This window comes from Polypterus senegalus, chromosome 6 (genome assembly GCF_016835505.1).
Source record: "Polypterus senegalus isolate Bchr_013 chromosome 6, ASM1683550v1, whole genome shotgun sequence".
Classification (NCBI taxonomy): Eukaryota; Metazoa; Chordata; class Cladistia; order Polypteriformes; family Polypteridae; genus Polypterus; species Polypterus senegalus.
In genome coordinates, this window is record NC_053159.1 from 153,577,264 (window position 1) to 153,597,957 (window position 20,694).

The window sequence follows — 20,694 nt, forward strand, 5'->3', positions numbered from 1 at the left end:
TAACTGCACCTACCACACAACAAAACAGCTTGGGGTCCTGGTTGACAACACCCCCAAGCTGACACACTGTCCAGTCCCTTCCTCCGGAAATGACCCTCCATGTGCTGCCTGGTCCAGCCACTCGTATCCTCAGCAATGAGGATCCTGTGAGCCGGATCACCCTCTGGGAATTGCGCCACATGGCCATAGTGATGTAACTGACGCTTCCTCACAATGCAGATAACATGCCTCATTTGGGACTCCATGAGCAACCGCTCATTCGACACAAAGTCAAGTCAACATTACCCAAGGATTCTCCGAAGACACACAGTACCAAAAGGAGTCCAGACTTCGTCTTAGGTCACTAGATAGCGTCATGTCTCACAGCCATAGTGTCAAAATTGGAAGCATCAGGACTCTAAAGACTTGGACCTTTATACTTTTGCAGAGATATCAGGAGCGCCTAACACCCCTTTCCAGTGACCTCATGACCCACCATACTCTCCCAATCCGTCTACTGACTTTATAGGAGGAGTCACCATGTCACTGCCAAGCAGTGGCGGACTGTGCATTTCACACCTAGGCCTTCAGTAGTGCTCCGTCTAAATCAACCTGCCCCTCAAAAACTAATTTATGGTTATAAAAACCATCTTAATATGCAGAAATACAGTATAACGAGCTGCTGCATCACAGATAGTTAACTCCTGTAGCCACAATAAATGCCTTTATTGAATAGACAAACCAGGGGTGAACAAGTTCCTTTCTACTGCAGCTACAGCCGCGACACACAAAAAAATACATCAATAATAACTCATAAACTTTTATTATTTAGGAAAATCGTAACATTTTACCACCAAAAATTTGGATTATTTGTAAACAAAATCCATCCTCCTCTCTTTCCTCAAAAACAGTTCAATCACTCTGTCGTACAGATTATTTGTGTGCTTCAGTTCCATCACGAAGTCCCTTTCTATCGCCATCGAAGCTAATGCTGAAAGTCGAACCTGCCCTGTTGTATTTCTGGCATAAGTTTTAATACGCTTTAGGGCTGAAAATGTCCGCTCGACAGAAGCAGTGGACGCGGGAAAATCATCCATGGCATACATTACAGTCAGTTCTGTTTTTAGCCGAGACAGATCAAAAACCGCTCTGTGGCTCTGTGTTAAACTGGAGAAGGCTGCATGCGGGAAATTTTTCTTGTATTCCCAAAACTTCTGGGGGTCGAGGAGCGTGACAAACATCAGTTTTTCGTGGTCTTGAAATCTGGTCTGTGTCTGGCAAATAATATTGTCCAGAATCCTGCCATGGAGTTGGCAGTAGTGCGCACGAGGATCTTGCGCTTGACCTCTTTGTGCGCTCGGAGCGCCTGCAGTGCGTTCAGTGGCCTCGTAGAGTTCCTCATATCGCCTTCTATCTCGCTCAACGGTGTCACAGAACTCCTTTACCCTAGCCAGACAAAACTGCACATCCAGTTTTTTGTCCTGTAGTATTGAAAAGAGCACGTCTGAATATTCAAAAATGCCATTGAATGTGTGAAGCAAAAAACAAAACTCAAAATCATCCAGACGTGCTTTAAATCCATCAGCACAGCGCACTGTGTCCTCATCATACTCATCATGATGCTCCAGAATGTGATGAAACAGTTCCTTTAGAGCATCTCTCTTCTCAAAGACCGTATTGACCACTCTGGATGTGTACTGCCACCGTGTTGGTGCCACACGAGGGAGACACCGCTGGCAGATTTTGTCCAGTAATTGCGTGCGCCAAGGCAATCTAGAAAAAAATGCAGCAAGGCCATTGATGTGGCCGAAAGAGATCTTGCATTCTTTAAGCTTTAAAGGCCCCTTGAGTCAGTACTAAATTGAGCCGATGTGCATGCAGTGTATGAATAAAGCCAAAGGTGCTCTCTCTTTAACTTTAGCCTGCACCCCATTTAATCCAGAAGACATGACCGCTGTGCCATCAAAACACTGTGCCACAACTTTACCCAGACATTCATTTTCCAACCAAAATCTAGTGATAAGACCTGCAATGTCATCGGCTCGCTTCCCACTGGTAACATCTTCAAATCTGACAAATCGCTCCTTGACACCTGTGCCCATTACGTAACACAGGACCAGTGCTAGCTGCGCTGCGTAACTCGCATCTGTCACCTCATCCACCATAATAGATACGAATGGTGCTTTTTAACGTTACTTCTTATCTCTTCTCCCATCACTTCAGCAATAGCAGTGATCAGGTTGTATTGTATTTTACCCGACGTCCCACCAAACACTTGGACAGGTGGTAATGTAAATCCATGTTGCTCTCAGCAATTAGAGAAAGAAGCTCCACATAGTTCCCTCTGTTATTGGATCCCGCGCTTTCATCGTGTCCCCGAAATTAAAGTTCCTGTTTGCCCAAAAAAATGACACAGTTTATCAGTCTTTTTAAGATTTCTCTGTTTTTCTTCACCTTTTCGTTGTGGAGCTCCGTTTCCCTGTGCACTTGCTTGTTCAGCTGTAGATCCACTCTGGTTTCCCCAAAAGTTTTGGAACGCACCGTTGCTTGTAAGTGTCCGGCAGTGCTTTGATGTGTCGTTGCTGCCTTGGTTAGGCAAGTCAAATTTACAAACCCAGTGTGGCTCCAAACACCATGTCCATCAGTGGCAAATAACAAGCACTCCCAGCAATACAATTTGCAGTGTTCCTTGGACCCTGTGAGCCAGGGGTACTGCTCGTAGTTGGTAACCTGAAAGTGGGGGACAAATACTCCTGGTTGTGACAGGCTAGCTAGCATCGGAGTTGTCTGACCTTTCTTAACAATGTCCAGCTTTTCTTGAAAATGGCCTTGAAAGTAAATCTGCCACCAAATCTATTTCTTCTCCTCCTTTAGCCATTGTGGGGTGACAAAATAGCTATTACACCATCCTATCCAATCATTGGGTCTGAATACGGTGACGTTGCCGTACGCCTGCTAGAGGGCCCTACTGACACCAACTCAAAATCTGATTGGTTGAAGCAACAATTTAATCAACATTTATTTTGTGTTAGAGGGCCTGCAGAACAGATTGTGAAGGCCTCCGGGCAGACTTCTTTGACTTTGACCCTGCCTGGCAACAAATGATGGATGAAATGTGATTGGTTAAATGCTTTAATATGAAAATACATGTCTGGAAGCAAAAGCTATGAAAGGAAGCGGACAGACTATTTGGAATTATTTAATAAGTATTTGTGGACAAAATATAATTAACATCAGTTTGTGATTCGGATATTTTTTTACGCCAGCAGAGAAGGCCTTGCAGGCCCTGACGGCCCACCACTGCTGCCAAGGTAAGTAAACCTCTCAATGAGGTTAACACTCTCTCCGCAGGCAGACACACTGCCGATGGCTGTGTCCATGAGGTCATTAAAGGCCTGACCCTGGTCTCTTATCTTTTCGTCAGTACAGCCATTATCCTAAACTCTCTTTGTTCCTCAGATTCTCCCTGGCCAAGAGGAGACTTTAAATCCAACCTGGTGGAAACTTCTGGCTATGTCCGACGAAATCATGAATGTTCCTATAATGTCCACTGCTGCTTCTCCTGTTGCCTTTCTCACAGGCAGTAGCCATACATCCTGCTCTATCATTGTAATAGCATGGTCCCTTAAGTTGCCAGCTGGAACAAGATGGGTCCTCTTATGACCAATTGCAGTTTAATATAGAAAAGTGCAAAGTGCTACACATGGAAGAGGATTGTCAATCATAAATACAAGATGGGACACACTGTCCTACAAGAAGCAACATCTGAAAAGGATTTAGGAGTTTATGCTGACACAACTTTTTCATCCTGTATGCAATGTGCACATGCTATTAAAAGCAATGCAATATTAAGTTATTTCATAAAGACTGTTGAAAATAAATTAAGGTGACATAATTCTCAGACTATGCAATGCACTAGTGGCGGCACATCTAGAGTATTATAGAGTATCTGGTCATCACATGAGAAGAAAGACTTGGCAGCAGTTGAACCTGTGCAGAGGAGAACAACCAGGTGTATCTCAGAATTTGTCAGACTCTGACAGGCTCAGGAAGTAAAAGGTGTTTAGTCTTGAGTTGAGAAGACAGCATCAGAACCTAATTCATGTCATCAAAATTCTTCAAAGAGATTAAAAATGTAGGCCCAGCAGGATTTTTCCATTTTAAGGGTGGATCACGTACTGAAGGACATCAGTGGCAATTAAGGAGAAGAGCACATAGAATTGAGGCCAGGAAGCACTTCTTCACTCAAGGAGTTGTGGGAATCTAGAACAAACTACAGAGACATGGAGTTAAAGTGGAAACCTTGGCCACCTTTACGATGTACCTGGATGAGATATTCAAACAGCTTAGCTATTAGCTGAACAAATGAGCTTGATGGACTGAACGGTCTTCTTTCATTTGTCAGATTTCCTGTGTTTTTATGTTATTAAGAGCATTGTACAGCCCTTTGCCCTTCTCCCATAGCCTCACTCTCTCTCTATTGTACTCTTTTGTCTTGTTATACATAACACACTTCCCCTCCATCTTTGTTTGTGCCCCTGCCTATTACTTTTTCAAGGTACCCAGCACACATGCAGAAAATAATGTACTGACAGTTCTAACAGAATCTGTTACCTGCCGGGTACCCATGGTATAAAAGAATTACAAGTGTATGCCATTTTGAATTTGAGTTGTTGGGGGGAGCTATAGATTTAACATTAGGTGGGTGAACTAGTTGGCCAAAACTTAAACCACCAGTGTAGCTGCGTTTTCCCAAAATTACTAAAATTCACCAGCTCTAGCATACAAAATGGGATTCAGAAAAAGCCTGACGCGTCAAAATGATCCCACAGACAAAATATCTTTGTTTTTAAAAGCTTTAGTAAAAATTCAAGGCAAAACAGTTCACAGAAAAAGGAGAAAATTGATATAGCAAAAAAAGAAAAGTATTTGTTAAGAAAAGTTATGTTCAAAGCTTATACATCTTGTTTCATTTCTAATCATTACAAATCACTTCTAATCGTTTCTGAACCATTTAAAAAAACGGTCAGAAAACTGTATGCTTATCCCATTTTCATATTGTAAATGGGTCTTTCAGTCCCTGTTAGCACTGGGACCTGTTCTAAAAAACAACTGACTCAATTAACTTTCTTAGTTATAGCAAGAAAATTATATCTCATATTAACATAGAGAGGGAAAAGACTATACCATTGTCTATGACTATGAAAGAAATCTATATTCTATTCAAATTAAGCAAATACTAACTCAAAGCTTTAACTTTCTAAGATTGGATCTTACAACCAGTGTCATGATTTATGAATTTTGGTAATTGTTTATTCCTTTCTTGGAGACTTTACAGACATTATTTATCAATTACCAGTGTTTTTAAACAGTAAAATTCATTTCTGTGATTGTTATATTTTTATATCTCTTCAATTAAAAGTTTATTTTTTATTTTTGTTGCTTCATGACAAAATTTGTGTTTTATATAGCCACGCCATATTTTGAGTTTGCTTCATGTCACTATAGCTACTCTCCCATGAGCCTTTGGGAGAGTGTGATATCTGATGTCATAATATGCAACAGAATTTTAATCACTAAACTCAAACTCACTTAATGTGAGACTGGATAAATGAAAACCTACTGTTGTACTTTTACTTTTGTTGCTGTACTTACTGGCTTTTTGATCATCTGCTTCAAGTTTTTGACCTTTGATTTTTGGTTAGTTATTTGGATTGACAAAAAAATTGGCTAGTCATTTTGATATTGGGACCACATCTCTATCTCCTGGTCATTTTTTATAAAACCTCTTCCTGTCTTGCTCAGACAGAACAATCAAAAAACATGTTCACTAAACCCTGTGAGGACATCAAGACCCAACATGAAATCCAGGATCCAAACAGAACAATTCCAACCAAATTGAATTCAATTTTGAATCATGGAGGTAGAGAGCTTACCTCAGGATTCAATGGCAGTTTATCAAAGAGTCCACACATTTGCACAAACCTACTCACCAGGGTCTAAGCTGGAAATACTAATGAAACATGCAAATAAATCCAAAATCAGAAAACTCTTTCACTAAAACATATGTGAGAGTTTTCTATTTATTATCCACAAACTTAGACAGGGATTTCCTCGCAATGTCGATGACGTCACTCTACACCATGCCCCTTGGAAATAAGTGGTCACTTCAGTGGTGGCACCCATTACAAAAACAAAAAGGCATTGCAGTAAATTCAAAACATACTGATAAAATAAAATAGCAAGTCATAATACCGGCTAGTCAGGACCAGGGAGTCAGTGGGAGTTTTTACATCCTTAGTTTCTTTTGGTACTTTGTGTTCTCCCATTTAGTGCAACCAATGCTTGAAGCAGAAACAAATAAGTGTTGATAGTCTCTGTTTTTGTTGGCTTCTTGGTCATTGACCTTGATATCCTAATCAAGCTTCCCCTTTGGAGTTTCGAGTGTGATAACATACTTACAATATTTCAGAGAGTAGTGGTGGGGGAGTCTGCCTTCATGGTCAGAGTATGAGATGCCAGTACACCCCCACCTCCTGCCTGTAGTCTGCTGCAAAAAAATGGAATAAAGCTACAGTAGTATGTCGTACCGGCGTGTCATGGCCCACTGAGTGGGTCCTATCCCTGTGTTCATTTTGTTTTGTAACTAGTCAATTATTCCAGCATCTCTGTGCCCTGTTTACCTTTTTCTAGGGACAAAGGGTCCCAAGAGGATGATCAAAGCCCAATAATAAGAGATAAAATAATGCATTAGATTAAGAAAGCATCACAGAAATTATAATCATGCACTATAGCATTCATTTTTACTGCTGAATATTATTTGTCAAATTACTTCAATAATACGAGGAAGTTAATATCAGAAACTATTTACAGGTAAATTGCAATGTCATCTTTGGTATTCCTCCTTCAATTAACTGACGCATATGTATTTCAGGTGTCATGGATTTCTCTCAGATTGGTCTTTGCTTCATGAATGCCATCACATTTGGATCTGCACTCTCATAAACTAAACTGTGACATGCATGACATCTTTGATGTGCTTTTAATTTATTTGGATGCCTTTCAGTGCAGTATGCCTCATGGATTTTGAAAGGAGCTTGACTTTAGTCTTATTTAGGCTACAGGTATGAGTCATCTTTATTATTATGTTTCATTGATGATTTATCATAGATAGATAGATAGATAGATAGATAGATAGATAGATAGATACATAGATAGATAGATAGATAGATAGATAGATAGATAGAAACTTTATTGATCCTGTGGGAAATGTAAGTTTTTTTTTTAACATTAATTAACTAGGTGGTTCGCCCACTGCTAGCTTTGCTCGCCAACCCCCCTCGCCATTTCATGTCTCTGCTGCTCCCACTGTGAAGAGGGGTCTGAACACACCCCAAGGAGATGCGGTACTCCTCCAAAACCCCCTCTTAAACGGTGATACAATGGGAAACCAATAGTTTTCTTTTTACCTCCTCTTTGCTCGATCAGCTGCTGGTTTGCTGCTGCTGCCGTGCCACATTTAAAAGCCGGTACAGCAGCTCTCCTACTCTTTGTCTTTTATTTCTGGCCCCGGGTGTGGTTAAATATTTCTTGATATTTTTTAGTTTATAATTTAAAAACGGAGTAAGAATCTGAAAATCTAACAATATCACATTAAAGTTCAATAAATTCTGAAAAGAATGATACCAAACATATATATGTAGGTTTTAAAATAAGCCCAATTTAAAGTGTGACAAAAAGTGACATAAAAATGTGACATAAATTTGTTGCACAAAATCGTTGCACTTTTAGGCTTAGGATTTTATATACTGTATATAGAGTAGATTAATTCCTGCCCTGCAACTAACATACAGGCAACTGGTTAGATGTCCCACAACCATGTACTGAGGACTCAGAGAATAACAGAAAGATATATTTTCTGTCATAGTTAACACTGCTACCTCACTGTTTTGACAACCAGGGTATTTTCCTGGCATAAGTTAACTAAACCTCTGAGGGCTCCCTTGCCAGGATCCTTTGGGAACTACACTATATCAAAAATCAACAAAAAACAAATCAAAATTTGTCACATACAGTTATACATTCAGTGCAAATTGTAGTGAAATGCTTTGTTACAGAAGTTCAAGTAAAATATAAATATCTACTATAAAATAAATCAATAAATATACTACATACTAAAAACACCAAAGTCTGTATGCCCATCCCACTGGGCAATCAGATTGGTCAGTTTGACTTAAGTGACACAACAAAAGAAGATAAAAGAGGAAGTGTGAATGTAAGACGCGTGAGGAGGACTAAAGGCATATGAGGCACACTGAGAGAGTCGCCTTTAAGAGTGACAAGTGTAAATCTGGACAGAAGGTGAAAAAGGTGCCTTGAAAATAATGACAGAGTCTGAGAAGCAAGCATTACGGAAACACATTTGAGCGAGGGAGCCCTGGTTTGGAGACGTTCACACATGCAAATAGAGAGAAAAGGTGCTGAAGGTACATGAAGGGCAAGAGATTGCAAATATTTTTTAATCGTTCTGTTACCAGTCAATGACACATACCGTGGCTAGTTTTATATATAAAATACATAAAGATTTCTGGCTGGAATATGAGAGCCGCTGCTGTCGATCTCAGGCTTGTAGTAGGCAGTAAGGTAGTCAGATCAGCTCACTTGTAGGTTTAACATTCAAAAAGAGCAGGTCCAGCTGGATGTGCCCACAAATGGTGCGTGCAAATTGAAGTTGGTTAGTTTCAATGTCTTTCCTAGATAAGCCACCAGCATTCTACGGTCAGAATGTTTGCACTTGTTAGAATATTAGTGCAAAGTGTATCACTTCTGTTCCTGACTTAATAAACATGAATCATGAATGATGTAAGTTATCTCCCTATGCAGTAACATGGACAAATTTAGTCAGTATTTCAATGACAGGATAACACATTTTAGTTTCAATTGCAACATTCTTTACTCAGAAATCATTCACAATTTGATTTGTTTGTATTGATCTGTGCCCATTCAGTCAGAAGAGCATATGTGAGGTCAGGTAGTGATGCTGGAAGAGAAGACCAGGGGCCTCATGTATAATGCCGTGCGTAGAATTCGCTCTATAACATGACGTAAGCACAAAAGCCGAAATGTGCTTATGCACAGAAAAATCCAAATGCAGGAATCTGTGAGTACTCAAACTTCCGCGTTCTTCCGCTACATAAATCCCGATCAGCGTGAAAACTAATGCATGGACACACGCCTTCTGTCCCGCCCCCACTCCTCCCAGAATTATGCCTCTTTGAATATGGAAATCAATATAAATCGCCCTTAAGCTCAGCCTTCTGTGAAAAGACAAAGGGAAAAGCACAGGGGAAAATAAAAGAATTTCAGCGAATACCGATTGGAGGCAAAGGAAAAAAATACTATTTGTTGATTTAAACCGTGGTATAATCAACAAAAGGAAGTTGATCGAGTGACATAGCGTGTTGGAGAAACTTGGAAGCTCACGTTCACAAAGTCGCACAGTGCCGGAAATAAAAAGGAAGTTGTCAGTTATAAAAGTCGCCATGAAAAGGTGAGTCGTAGCCCACTGTCTGAGTGTCATATGAAAGTTTATTAGAGTACAGAGAAAAAAAAAAGGCACACAGTGGGGAAAAGCACGAAATGTCAACATCAATCTCGAAATTTCCACTTTAATCACATAGTTTATTTTGTCATTAAAGTAGAACATCATAAACTTCATCTTAAAATCGTTTAATTAACCAGTTTCTCAAATCACATCGTAATTAAAGTAGCACGTTAAATGCTTTGTTTTGTATGTGATCTTCTATGTGTGTAAATTACTATTTGCTTCTTAAACCGGCTCTCTTCCTCCGACTGGACACAGAACCCATTACATTCGTGATATTACAGCTCTGAATAACTGAAATACTGAGATGTATACTTGATATAATTTTCATGATGATAGGAGTTAAAGCACGTTATTAAACATGGGTTTCATGGTGCAGTGATTGTGCGCGACCTTTGATGAAATTATTTATTGCAGCAGTACTCAGGGGCAGCTCCAGGCCTGTGGTGTCCCTGGGCAGAGGAAGAATCGGTGGACCCTTCGCCCGCCAATGTCAGTGAGGTAGCTTATGCACAGTGGATGGCCACGTCGGTTGCGGACACTGCATAACCGCCTCGTGCTCATGACACAAGCGTTTCAATTTTGTCGAAATTTGCCACTGCGTTTTTAGCTGTGTCGTTATTTTCTGTTTCTGTTTTATATTCAATATATATTGGCATGGCCGCCCCTGCAGTCCTTACTTTTCTTTCTCCAAGTAACCGACCGCCACACAATCAGCTCTGTAATAGACGTTAAGCCATCTGTAAGCTTAGAGTGCCGATTCTTCAGAACGTTTAAGGAACATAGAAATATCTTCATAGTACATGTTTAATTATACTATCCTTCACGCCAGTCCCAGTGAAGAATATAGATTATTTAAATGAAGTTAAAGTTTTATCTGTATAATATAATAAACATTTTGCTGCATTTCATCTTAAAAATGATATTGTCATCATATGTAAATATGCGCTTTATAAAGTGGCTCAGGTTGTGTAATATTATAACTGTAGTGCATGTTTACAGTGGGGTGATATAAGTACAAACAGTTCTACAAGGTGCAATTGATTAAGTGCGTTTAAAGTTCTTGGGATGAAACTGTTTCTGAACCGCAAGGTCCGTACAGGAAAGGCTTTGAAACGTTTTGCCGTGGCTGAGACAGCCGCATCAGGAAAATAAAAGAGTAACCACACTGGAACAGTAGCACTGCTTTGGCGTTGGGTGCCGCCAGCCTCAAAGAAAACCCACAGAGAGAAGACACCAACTCGGTACGGATGGCTTTGAGGTGCAGTGTTTAAATGGACCATGGATCAATTAAGCAGCAAGGCTAAATGCTGTGCCACCCTACTGCCTTGTTCAGTACAAAAATAATGTTTTTTAAGCACATACTTCATTTACAGTGGCTTGTAATAATTGAAGTGACTATTTGAACAAAAATTCTAAAACTGTTTCTCCCTTTTTTTCTGTTCATGGTTTTATTTTATTTGTAGTATTTTACTGTGCACTTAGGGGTATTGGTAGTTCAGCTATTTTATTTTCCTTAGTTTTTATTTTACTTGAAACATACTTGTTGTGTTATTTCAAATTTTCATATTAATTCTCCCTTTGACCCTGAAATGGACACAGTCTGGGTGGAAAATGAATGGATGGGCAGATTCATGTCAGTTCTGTCTTGGTGCACATAATTGAATGCGATGGCTGCTTTTTTAAAGGTCTGCACTTAGATGGTCAGAGTTTGGATAAAACCAGACCGTGAGTTAAGTGATTCATTCCCCTCATTTACACGGAGATAATGCAATCCTTAGCTGAGGCATCCACTCGGTGGTGTGTCTTTTTGTTGTCAAATAAGGATTGATGGCCCTTTCTGGAATTTTGAAAATCAGGTTAACCCATTGCAACTGGGTATTCACCCTAAATTACAGACCAGAGTATGACAAATTATGCATTTCTTAACACATGGAGTAGGAAAACAGTACAATATATGAAAGAAAAAACAAACAAAAAAAAAAAAATCAGCAACTGTCAGCTTGTAGGGACAGCTCCCCTAGAATCCGTAGATATTTATCACTGTGTGTGGCCAGGAGATGGACTTTTAGACTGAAATCAGACGTCAACCTACAATAATCCAATGGCATTGCTCAGTGATATATAGAGATGATTGAACCCAGCCTAATTGCTTCACCCCGAGGTCAGCAAAATCCTGCAAATATTCAAAAACTTGACTGAACCCAGTGAAATGCACTGAAATCATTTGGGAACAAGGGACTAGACTATTTATGTATTTATATTTGTGTGTTCTTGAGGGCTAGAGAAGCGTCTGCCAACTACTGTGGCTGAAAATGTGACCTGAGATGTGAAGCAGCAGTACTAACCACTGCATTACCGTACCTCCCTGTGATAAAATTAAGAAAAGTCGATATCAGAACAGTAAAATTTCATGCAGACAGGAAGCATGAATTCATTAAGGCTTGCCCCACTCACAGATTCAATAGCAGCTACTTACCTCTCTCCAGCTGAAAAGTACAGACTCAGTACTTTCTGACTTACTGCAACTGCTACCAAATAAGTGCAACCCTAAAACATGTGGATTCTTCACTCCTTCCTGTTTGCATCAACTGCAGAGCACTCTGGGTAATACTATTATAGGGGTTCGCTCAAGTATCACACACTGGTCATATATAAGTCCATATGAAAAGACATTACTTTGAGACACAAATACACATTTCCAGTTGCTTGCTGCATGTATTTCTCCTTTTCTTATAGGGATGACCACCCCACACTAAACCATTAATGCATCTGCCAAGCATGATTGCTCTCCAGTATTGAGAGAAAGTCCTCCATGTTCATCAAATTCTTGCCACGTTAAACAGCCAAGTGTTCTCAATGTGGTACTGTGGCCAGTAAGATCTGATACTGTTTTTATCTGGAGTGATAGCAGGATTCATTTGTATATTCATATATTTTTAAGTCAGAAAATCAATATATGTGTCCTATAGATTAATCATTCTAATGTACTCATTGAATATCAGGTACCTTCATAAGCTGCAGTATACTGTATGTAAAGACGTTTTTAATATTCTCTTTCTGCGGTGGGCTGGCGCCCAGCAAGGGGTTTGTTTCCTTCCTTGCGCCCTGTGCTGGTGGGATTGGCTCAACAGACCCCTGTGACCCTGTAGTTAGGATATACAGGTTTGGATAATGGATGGCTGGAATATTCTCTTTACTTAGTACTTTATTTAGTGACTAGCAAATCGTGCTTGCGAAAATGTTGCAAGAATAAAATCGTTAATGAAATGATGATGAGGGAGAGAAGAACATCACACGTTTCAGTAAGAGAGCAGATTATTTTAATAAGTAGTGACTTGTGAGGACTCAATATTAGAATAGTCACATGATTAGTATGGGATGTTATTATAGTCAGTTACAACAACATGAACATTTACAATACAATACAAAACATGAACAGGTTAGCAGAACATATTGGATAAGAAGGGAAATGCAGGGCACATGCAGGTCAGTATGTGTGAAGTGTGGCCATTAGGTAATGTATTATACTGACGTCTGTAATAATTGTCAGAAAATGTAATTTGTTGCATAAACTTTATTGTCAGTGAAAATATTCCCTTGTGTGTAACCCGCAAATAACTGTACATTTAACCCGGTTTTCAATATAACTCTGGAAAATGTTGTGTACAACTGGCTATGGGTAAAAACAGGGCCTGGCAAATAAACACTGACGTTATTAAACATTTGTCATTGTGACTTGGTGATAGTCATACAATATGCTAAATGAATGGGGAATTGCCTATGCTATAATATAAAGAGAATATCTTGTTTTGAGTTGTCAGTGTTATGGAATCCCTGTAGTTTTTCTGTCGTAATGTTTCTTGTTGTCTGGCAGTTTGCCGCTGCTCTTTAGAAAGGTTGTGTGTGTAATTTAATTTTAGTTCACTGTCTAGGTGTAAGACTTGCTGCCTCTGATCTTCAGATAATGTCGCTCTGTGGTTTGTCAAATGTTGTCTTTGTTGTTCTAAGGCATCTTGCCTGTGCTGGTTGGTCTGGTGTGATGTAGATGTTTCTGCTTCTGTGTGTTGGTCTGAATATGGAGGCCGGCGAGACCGTTACTGTTGGTCGCTGCTAGGCAGGATATACGTTTTTCATTTTATCGGGTGGCTTACGTTGAAGTGAAGGAAAAAGGAGGTGTAAAATGGTAGAATCATAATGCAGTTTCGGTGAGTAACAAAGTATGCACAGTCAAATACCACAGTCGATATTTGGACACATTGAAGAATTGAAGACTTGATGATAAGCCTAGCACCAATTGTTGTGGAGGGATATAGTAGTTGTGGCAACCATTGCTTATATCGAGCACGGACGGACACACGCGAAATAATAAAAGGATTGTAAGCATGCACTAATTTTCTCTCTATTACTGAACCCACATAATCCAATTGACAGTTTACAGATGACCAGTGCATATTCTGGCAGCATTCAATGTGGTGCCAGATGCCATTCCATTGCATTGCATGGTCTTAATCACTTCCACTGACATCTCTTTTTAGAAAAAAACCCGCATAAACACTAGGAGAACAATTAACAACAAATTGCATGTGGACAGCATTTGGGTTTAGGATTTGAACCAAGGGCCAAAGAGCAGTGAGGCAGTATGAATAACCACTGCACCACTGTGCATATAAATATTCTTCTTCTTCTTTTGGCTGCTCCCGTTAGGGGTTGCAACAGCTGATCATCTTCTTCCATATCTTCCTGTCCTCTGCATCATTTTCTGTTACCCCCATCACCTTCATGTCCTCTCTCACCACATTCATAAACCTTCTCTTAGGCCTTCTTCTTTTCCTCTTTACTGGCAGCTCTATCCTTAGCATTCTTGTCCCAATATATTCAGCATCTCTCCTCTGCACAACGCAATCTGCAATATGCAAACTGTGCATATAAATATTAATTATTTTTACTATCTGTACTTGTCGACAAAGCCATTTTAACATTAGACCACCCTAACTTCAGAAGCTGCCAATGCACTTTAGAATTATGCCATTTCACTTCTGGTTGAGTGCCCACTTTGGGGTCTTTATCAGCAGCTCATTCATTAGCATATGACTGTCATGCCTTTCTTATGATATTAATGGAACCTTTCATCTGGAAACTGAATTATGCCACACACAAAATGAGACTCTTGTCACCAAAAAATGCAGCACGTCACAGCAAGATGCTGTTTTATCCTCAGTCGAGATGGTCAACCCTGAGAAGTGACTGCACTAAACCTTAAAGAGCAACAGCGATGTATTCCTTCCTTTCCGTGGTCAGTCCGTCACTAACGAGATCACAACAAATGATTTGTTTGGCCTTATTAAGACATAGAAAGTGGCTTCAGCTTGCCGGAATCTCCTGTGACTCCACTGAATGAGTGATTAATCCATAAGCCTGCAAGATATTGAAAATTTAGTAATGACGTTCTTTCTCCTGGCCAGGCTCATATCTGATTCTCTTGTTAAACGTGTGTCTAGTGCCGGAACAATTAACACCTTATTGCAAGCGTCAATTAAAGTGACTGATAATGATTTAAGCAAAAGAGCATGAAATGACCCTTTCAGTAATGACTCTGAAGGAGCAGAGAGGAAGCTCCACCAACATTTCACTGAATATTAAAGAAAACTTATCCGCCCTTTCCCGTTTATTTTGCTGTTCAACGCTTTCCTGTCATACAACATCAGTTCAGATGTGGATTTACCAACTGTGTCACAGGGTCACGTTTAAAAGTCATGTTGCTCCCACACATAATTGTGACTCAACGGCGAGCTCTCCGCTTTAATAGCTACAAGTGCCAATGCTTATTAATAGGACTGCTGTGATAAACAGTCTGTATGGCATTGTGGACGAGCTTTCATTCTGTTCCATGGCTACGCCTGCGCCTGCATGTTAACTGCAGGTTTTATTTTTACGGCATGCACTTGTTATGGCAGTGCTGAGAACAATTGTTCTTTCATAATGGTTCATTTCCTAGATTAAGATATATCTTAATTAATTTAGAGTACTTTAGTCGATCCATTCAGAGACTTGTGATTCAACCAAGGTCAGGTTAAAAACAGAAAATGAAAATTAAATGAGAAATTTATAATAGCCTTTTCAATGTTTTCCTACCTTACTTAAATAAACGAATGTAATATGTCACAAATATCTTGTTTATTAAAATAAGCATCTACTTGGAGCTCCTCTGAAATGCACTGCTACAGTATGTAAATTACAGCACAAATTTAATTTGCAGCAAGTCATTGGTAATACTTTAAAAGTGCAGATACATCAAACACAGCATGGCAGTGAAAAAGCACACGGGCTCAGTCACAATGGATATGCCCTTACATGAAATATTGTTATAATATAGTTAAAAAAGAAAATAAGGCAAGAAACATTCAGATAAGACTTACCTAGGTGCATCTGTTAATCAGTTACTGCTCTAAAAAGCGGATTCAGAAAGTACTCACACTTTTCTCACATTTTGCTATGTTGCAGGCTTCTGCTAAAATCATTTAAATTATTTTTTTTTGTCTCATCTCAGTACCCCAGGATGCCAGAATTTTTTGCAAATTTATTAAAAAAAAAAATAAAAGTATCACATTGACACAAGTATTCAAACCCTTTACCCAGAAGCACTTTTGGCAGAGATTATAGCCTGGAGTTTTCTTTGGTTTGACTCAACAAGCTTTGCACATCTGGATTTGGGAATTTTTCTGCCATTCTCCTCAGCACAACCTCTCAAGCTCTGTCAGGTTGGATGGAGACTGTTGGTGGACAGTGTGGGGACGTTACAGCATCCCAAACCCCAGAGATAATTGCACAGATAACACAAGTATTCTTCTTGTTCTAACCTTTCCATCTCCTTCCATTCCTCGCGGTAAGCTTTGTCTGTCTTCCACTCAACTCCAACTCGGTTCAATAAGTGCTTTCTGTGCTAAGGCAAAGCCTGTTGTAAGCACTTTGGGGTCAATCAGAAGACCCAGAAAGAAGGGATAATAAATCTCCACAGCACATGATGATGGTGTAACCACTTCAGCACTGGCATCTTCTGCCAAATTCCTAGCTAAGGCATGGAAAACCCTACCTTTCTTCTTGTACCTCCAAAGGGCTGGCCTCCTGTTCAAGGAAGAAACTTTGCCCCATCCCAGCCAGGATGCCTGCCCATGCATGCCATCCAACACAAGAGTTATTTTCAAGTCACACTGGAGACGTTTCATTGGGTTCAAGTCCGGGTTCTGGCTGGGCAACTCAGACATTCACAGATTTCACCCACAGCCACTCCTGTGTTGTCTTTGTTTTGTGCTTTGTGTCATTGCCCTGTTAGAAAGTGAACCTTCTGCCCAGAGTGAGGTCCAGAGTGCTCAGAAGCAGGCATTCGTTAAAGATATCTCTGTACTTTATCCTCTACCCTGTCTAGTCTCGCAGTCCATGCTGCTGAAAAATAACCACACAGCATGATGGTAACCACCACACGGCTTCATTGTATTGCAAAGGTGATGAGTGGTGCATGGCTTCCTGCAGAAATTATGCTGGCATTGATTTCATCAGACTGGAGAATCTTGTTTTTTTACAGTTTGAAAGTTCTTTAGGTGCCTTTTTTTACACTCCAAACTGTCTTCCTTTAAATCTGTCTGGCTACCCTATCATAAAGCTCAGTTGGTGGAGTGTTGCAGTGATGGTTGTCCTTCTGAAATTTTCTGCCATCTCCAAGCAGGTTCTCTTGAGCTCATCCAGAGCCGCTTTTATTATGGCTCTTCTCCCCCATTTGCTTAGTTTGGCTGGGCAGCCAGCCAGCCTTGGTTGTCACAGACATCTTCTATTTAATAATTATGAAAGCAGTTGTGCTCTTGGACACCTTCAAGGTTTCAGGAAGTTTTTTTTTGTAGCTGGTCCCAAATCTGTGTCTTGACACAATCCTGCCCCTGAGCTCTGCAGTCAACTCCTTCAACCTCAAAGCTTGGATTTTGCCCTGGTACACATTGTCAGTTATGTCACCTTCTACTGTATAGACAGGCGCGTGCCTTTCCCAATCATGTCCTATCAATAGTATTGACCACAGATGGGCTCCAAACAAGGTTCAGAAACATCTCAACAATGATCAATAGAATGGGATGCACCTGAGGCAAATTTCAAGAATCACGCCAAAGAGTGTGAATACTTCTGTCAATATAAAATTTCATTTTTTTTTTTTTTGCTTCATCATTCTGGGATATTAAGCGTTGCTTGATGTGGGGAAAAATGAATTTACATGCTTTTTTTAGCATGCAACATTAAAAAATGTGAAAAAAGTGAAATACTTTCTGAATGCACTGTAACAAAGGTTTTTAGTTGGTCTTAAAGTACTAACAACAACAGCCAGAATAGGATATACCTACAGCGCATCAGACAGTTAGACATTATAGGACCTTAACTAAGGCTGTGTTTGTGTCATACAGGTAAAAGTAACTACCAGTCCTTGGAGTCCACCTTCTAAAATAGTGCTCTGCTTGAAAGCAGTTACAAGGGACAAGTACACCACCAGAAGGAAGTCCTGCAACAAAACTATGAAAGAAATAAGTCCTCACTGGCAGACCCCACAATTACCTGGCATACCCGGTCAGGAGAGATAGGCACTGAGGATAAAAAGCAGTCATTCTCCCTAACAATAGAGTGTAAGTGAATGAACAGGTTGCCTTACACTCTATTTAGATTGAGAAAAGCTGTACAAGTCTAGTAAGAGGCCAAAAGTCAGCCATTAAAGGTAGCAGACATCTCACATTATGGTCAGGAGGAATTCTTTTGGTCAAAAAAGAGGACAAGCTGCTATTGCACTCCACTAGAGGGAACTCCCTCTCCTACCACTTTGGGAGTGTGTGCTTCTCTATGGGGCTGGAGAGACGACAGTTCAGTTCAGTTCAGCTTAATCTTATTAGACAATAGCCGTGTAAGCCTGTGCTGTAAAAAGCCTGGAGTCGTAGAAACTATTGAAATCGTCAGAAAAAAAAAACTGAAATGTAGAGATGTCAGGTAATTGAAAGGAACTACTCTGGGTGTCTCTCTCCTAGGAGGATTCATTTTGCCGATGTACTCGCATCGCTTGTGCATTAGGAGCAGGAGGAAAAGTAAAAGGGTTATTGCTTTGCCGATGTTAATGGCTAATCGAATTGGTCTTTCTTCTGAGGTTTCATTTTGCTGACATGCTCGCCTCGCTTGTGTTATTAAGTGAGCTAAGCGAGTTTTCTATATCCTTGGAGGCGGAGCCCTTACCCAGACTCCACCTCTCACTTTTGGGCCAGACAGGCACACACACTTTCACACGTAAACATTTATATATAACATAATACTACTTAAGAGCAAGGCTTGCTAGACGCTAGATAGATAGATAGATAGATAGATAGATAGATAGATAGATAGATAGATAGATAGATAGATAGATAGATAGATACTTTATTAATACCAAGGGAAATTCACATACTCCAGCAGCAGCATACTGATAAAGAACAATATTAAATTAAAGAGTGATAGCAATGAAGGTATAACAGACAGACAATAACTTTGTCTAACATTAACGTTTACCGCCCCCACGTTAATATATATAATATTATAGCTGCACAATAAATTAATCAAGATGCAACATAAACACAAAACAAAATTTAAAAAATGTAAAACAACATGCGATATACAAAAATTACACACCAATTTTAAATGGCAATATACTGTAGTCCCATTTCTCTAATTTAGGATGTCTTCCTAAAACTCTGAGACCTTCAGGAAAGACAACAAAAGACGTGAAAGATGTCAAAGGACCAGCAGACTATTTTAATGTACAGCACACCTCTAATTTGAAGGTACAAATTTTATTGGAATTTTTATTAGGATGAGTGATTTTGGAAAATGAACAAACGAAATGGATTACTATGAAAAACTGAAATAGTCAGGTATGTATATATTGTAAAATGAAAGACTTTGTCACAAAAAAGAAGTTTGGGGCAGCCACCCATATACAGTACTTGAACAAGGCTGCAAATCGAGGTTTGTTAGCTCAGTAGTGTACAGGTTGAGTCCAAAACAAACTGAATTCAAGCGAAAAGATGTCTTGCTTTTAAGGCAGGTCGGCAGAAGTGAGGTCATCCGAGCTGGCGTAACCAAAAGTGATGTCCTCAGGGCCTAAACCTGAAGTGAGGTCATCGGGTGCAGGACTGGAAGTGACGTCATCGGGACCAGGCGGAATTTCCCGTGTCTAGTCTCTGCAGGAATAGAAGAGATAGGTTTACTGCACCCCCTGGCCTTCTTTTGGTATTTCTTGTTGCCTCCCATCCACACATGTGTGGCAATACGTAGTGTGTATACAGTATATACATTGATGAGCCAAAACATTATGACCGACAGCTTAGATCCACTGTCATGAACTGCTTTCGGATTTCATTTTTTCTTGCTTTATTTTCATTTTTTCAGTTTTGTTGGAATTCACTTGAAATTCTCTCATTTTAAGGGTCCTAAAAATGTTTCACATATTCCAGTGAAGCCATTTTTTTTCATGGATGCTGGTATTTTATGGAGTATTGTTGTCATGGTTGCTGTAGGTAATGTCTGGGGTCATGCTGTACCTGTCATCAGGGTTCAAGAGTATGAAGCGAAACTTCATGCACTTCCTGGTATCTAAGATTGGATAACAAACTTTTCCTTATTGGTCTACACATGTTTGATTTTCATGATTTAACAGATTCCTTGTTTTTGTTCTCTGACTGTTATTTTTGTTTATAACTCTAAGTTTTGGTGAAAGGCAGGACTTTTGATTAACAAATCTAGACTTGGCTCTTGGTAATGTTTCATCTTCTGCTCCTCTGCACAGATGGATGACCAGCACCTCTGTAAGACCACTGAAGGTGTCCTGTGGTATTTGGCACCAGGACATTAGCAGATGATCCTCCTGTAAGTTGTGAGGTGAAGCCACTGCAGATTGGACTAGCTGTTCCAAATCATCCTACAGATCTGGGTTGGATTGAGATTTGAGGAATTTGGAGGCCAGGACAACATATTAAATGCTTTATCATGTTCCTCAAACCATTTCTGAACCATCTCTGTAGGACACATTGTCCTATGCTTCCATTGAGAAATTCTAT